Source organism: Ictidomys tridecemlineatus, chromosome 4 (genome assembly GCF_052094955.1).
Source record: "Ictidomys tridecemlineatus isolate mIctTri1 chromosome 4, mIctTri1.hap1, whole genome shotgun sequence".
Lineage (NCBI taxonomy): Eukaryota > Metazoa > Chordata > Mammalia > Rodentia > Sciuridae > Ictidomys > Ictidomys tridecemlineatus.
This window is the reverse complement of record NC_135480.1, coordinates 22893490-22897910: the sequence shown is the minus strand read 5'-3', so window position 1 is coordinate 22897910 and position 4421 is coordinate 22893490. Positions and strand designations below refer to the sequence as shown.

The 4421-nt window shown below is 46.7% G+C and overlaps 1 long non-coding RNA gene across 1 annotated transcript; it reads left to right on the top strand.

Annotated features, from left to right (window-relative positions):
• Positions 1-864: 864 nt before the first annotated feature.
• LOC144377051 (uncharacterized) lies at positions 865-3762 on the top strand. Its single transcript, XR_013437618.1, has 2 exons — positions 865-1789; positions 2569-3762. It is a non-coding gene; the product is annotated as an uncharacterized LOC144377051 (long non-coding RNA).
• Positions 3763-4421: the final 659 nt, after the last annotated feature.

The following is a 4421-nucleotide window of genomic DNA, read 5'->3' as shown; positions in this document are numbered from 1 at the left end:
CCCCAATACAAACTAACCCTGAGGTTTATGTGAGTGACTACAGTCTCACCGATCCCAACCCAGGGCCCCTAATTATTGGTACTCGACTGAGCCCCAGATCCAAACAGGGCCACTGATACTCTACGTGACCCTCCTCCAGGGAGGCCACCTGATTTCTTCTATCACCTCAGGCCAACCTGATACCTTCCAACAACCAGCCACAGATTGTGAGATTAAGTCCTTGTCAATGGCAGGAGCTATAAAACATACAACATTGTTACTGATGACCACGATTCCCATCCATGGGAAATAAAGAAAAAAGAAAGAAAGGGAAAATCTTTATTCTGTGAGAAAGAATAAAGATAACAAACAAAGGTCATAATAAAGTAACAAACAAAGGTCAGGCTAATGATGTCCCAGTCCTTGTCCTGGTTTTCTGGCCTGTCAGGTCCCTATGACTTGGTTAGCCAGCTTCTCTTCGATTGCATAAGCTCACCAATTCTCTTTCTGACAAGTTGTATTTTTGTCTCTTGGAACCAAAGGAGATGTGATGGATGTACCCCTAAGTCCTGGCAAAAAGCACGCTGACATCCTTAAAAGTTGTAAGTGGATAAGTACTTGATGCCTTCACGGGAAACCTTCTCAACAGCTTTCACAAAAGGAAGAGATGGGCTGTGTGAATAGTTAATCTAAGAGGCTCAGGAAGGGTCCTGGGCCTTCTCTCCCCTCAACCTTATTTTGTCACTTGAACAGCTCCTTTGGTCTCTTCAACTCAGAGTCTTTCCCATTTATAAAACAAAGGGACGGGATTACAAGACTTCTAAGGCCCCTTCATGCCTGCAACTTTTGAGTTTTCAGTTTCATTTCTCAAAGTCAATTGCTTCTGAGCTCCCAGGATTCAAGGGCATTCGTCTGGCAAGACTTGTTTTTCGAAACTCCTCCTTCCCATTCTGTTTTTCTCAGTCTGGAAGCTGCAAGGGAAAAAAAAAAAAAAAAGTCTGAGTTGGCATCTGACCCAGTCCCATCCTTTCTTCGATTAATTGGAACATTTCTGGAAAACTGACTGGAAGGCTCAGCCTGGTTGGTAAAGAGGGGATTAACAAGAGTCGCTCATCAGCAGGAGAAGACTAACGAAGAAATGGCAGAAATGGTACGTGGAAGGAGAGGCCTGTAACCTTGGGGAGGGATTCTCCAGTGGCTGAAGACGCCAAGGCCTAGGAGAAGGAGGTACAGAGATCAGCCTGGGGGTGCACTCACGGAGAGAGGCAGCCTTAATAAAGGCACTTGGAATTTGTTCAGACCCATCTGCAGGGAGCAGATGTCGCCAGGAGCTCAGGCTGGGATGTGAGCCAAGGTCGAAGAAGGAGTCAGGAAAACCCTAGTGACAGATCCGCAGAGCCGGCGGCCATGTCTGTTCCAAAATGAAGCGCCCACTCCCAGCGTTGGCAGCGGGCTTGGCCGTGTCTGAGGAAGGTTGGAAGGAAGAGGGAAGGACAAGGACGGGAAGAGCCTGCCACGCAGAGGGCAGCCTTGCCCGCCACGTCTGAAGATGGCATGTTTTATGGCGGGAGCAGGCCACCTCTCGCCTGCTAATGACAGGAGGAAGTTCCTAATGAAGTTACTTGCTCTGATCACTGAATGACTGATTTCCAGTTACGCTGCTTGTGAACACACGGCTGAAAGCCCACGTGTTCACTGAGGTGGCATAGGGAGACTCTGACTCCACAGTTAACTCATCACACGTGGCAAAGAATTGAGAGGAGGCAGCACTAACAGGCCGTGGTCACCCGAACCCCCTGGGCCTGGTCAGGTATTTGGGAATTAGGAAAAAGGGGAAAGGAGAGAAGAGGGCGAGAACTGTCTAAAGACAGGAAAGACGCCCCAGAGGATAGTAAAGCCACTCATGTGCCCGACACCCAGCCTCCGCCACCCCCTGTACCCAGCCTCACACCCCACCCTTGGAAGCTTGGTCCTCTCCAATGTCAGTCAACCCCACTCTCATGGCAAATTTGCCAAATGCTGATGGCCTGCTTACTGTGTTTGCCGGCTGGTGAGCCTCTTGCTACAGTTAAATAGAGGAAGAAAGAAAAACAATTTTTTTCCTCCAAGTGTGTTTTTTAAACCCTTCAGAAGGGCATACCTCCTGTAAGGCCACAGGCTCACCTATGGCCTCACGGGTGCACGCCAGGAAGGAGATCCACAAGCCAGCTCAGAGGCGACAGGCTACATCCCACTTCCTGGGGCTGAGGCTGCTGCCATCTGCATCTGAGTCAGTCAGGGACCTAGCGCACCGCAGGGCCCGAGCAAGCCAGCCAGCGCTGCCAAATTACAGAGCAAGGAGCACTTGGGGCCGTGGGACGGGGAGGGAAGGAGGAAGCTAACTGATAGGTTGCAATCCTGTCTGCTGCAAAGCCTGTTAACCAAAGAAGCTGCCATCCCTTCATCCCTCCCACTCCTGCCTGAATGTACACTAATTGAAAATTAAGTTTTCAATTTGAAGCCATTTTCTAATTCCGTCTCATTCAGGAGCAGTTAGAGCCCCGGTGTTTTGCTAAATTCCCAACGTGCTTTTTTCACGCATTCCCTCAGGAAGCCAACAAAAGAGCCTCCCCAACATGTTATTGACAGCAGCAGGCAAAAAGGTCTGTGTCCAGGGAGAGAGTCTGGCAGGAGCCAAAGAAGGCAGTGCCTGATCCAGGCTGAAGATTCGGCAGATCATGCCTGGGAAGGTATGTCCTGTTCCCTTCCACTCTCCCAGGTAACCATGTTGCAACCCTGTAAAGGGCACCCACACTCCTCACCATCCTGTCCCCTGTGCGTGAGAAAAAACCTCGGCAAGAAAACTGGAAGTTCCTTGTGGGTAGGTGCTTTGAAACATGTAGATGGCACCAACCACCTGAGGAATGGACCCTAAACCTACTTAAAAGGACAGGAAGCCTCGCAGACTTCTTGGAACTCCCTATTGAGAACTGAAAAGTTTTGCAAGTTGGTTTATTTTAGCTTATGTTTTTTAAAACTTTTTAGGTTGTGACTATTCCAGAACAAAGAATAGATCGTGTCTTGATTCTTTTGGCATGATTTTTTCTGCAAAGCTGTGTGATTGCACAATAGGGCCTTCTTCGTTTCATCTTTAACATTCTCAGTGAGATCAAATAAGACATTCATTTTTCAAAGATATTTAAAGGGTTCCTCGGTTTTTCCCAAAGGACTCCTTAAGCATTTGATCTTCTAATCATCTCCTTGAGAAAGCTCAGGGGTCCTCGTCCTTATCCACTTACCCGGTTTTTAAGGGTTCTTCCTTATCCTGTTTTTCCAAGGATTCAGGCAGCCCTCCAACATCCATGCCATTGACTTCATGAAATCCTAATCCTTTCGAAGTACTTCCAGTCTCACTTTGCAAGTGACTACTGTTGAATCTGCATTACACCATTAGATGTTCACCTTTCATAAATTATCAAAAGCCTGACACCCACCCACAAAGACATGGGCGATAGAAAAGAATAGAGGCTAGCACTGACCAAAAGGAATGGGGAGCTATTGATGTGGAGAGTTTATTAGTGGAAACTTCACCTGCAAATCATTCCCTGAACAATGTCATAGGGCCCCCAGGATGTGCCAAGTAACTCAGATATCGGCCACAGGTTGTTACCAAGCGGTGATTTCAAGATGATCTAATTCTAATGGATGGTTGGGCAACAGGAAGGGGGAAGGAAGGAGGCTTTGTTTGGAAGATTAATTAATTAAGTGCTTCCCAAGTATCATTAAATAAACTATGATAAATGACCCAAGCATTATGCCCTTCTCAATACCTATGACAAACAAGAATCTCACATGCCTTGATTTAAATGTAGTTCTGAAAATGCAAATGTCAGGATGAATTGGGACTTCAGTGACATACACTGTGGAGTGCCTGCTAGAGAAATCCAGAAATCTGAGAGACAGAAGGAAACGGGTGCATAATCTGTGTGCACTTGCCTAGGGTTTGGAGAGTGGAGAGAAGAAGAGAGACATGCAGAAGCTTAAGAAAAGCAAGGTTCTGAGGGTAAAAAAGAGTGGAGGAAATTTAAAGCCCAGAATAGAGGGGAAAGATTCAATGAATTTAAAGGTCAATTCATTTTGCTGAAAGGGGACTAGGACAACAGCTACAGAAATTGATGTTTACTAGTAAAATTGGGTGTTTCGCAGTTTTAGTCTTATAGAGAATGTAGATTCAACAGGAAATTTGAAGAGCTTCTCTTGGTTCAAAGTCTGGCTCATCTGCTGCATGAATGCAAAGAAGTGAACTGACTTCTCTGACAGTCTCCTTCAAAGAGGTGTTTGTTTGTTTGTTGGGGTTTGTTTTGGTGGGGGGCAGGTACCAGGGATTGAACTCAGGGGCACTCGACCACTAAGCCACATCTTCAACCCTATTTGGAATTTTATTTAGAGACAGGGTCTCACTG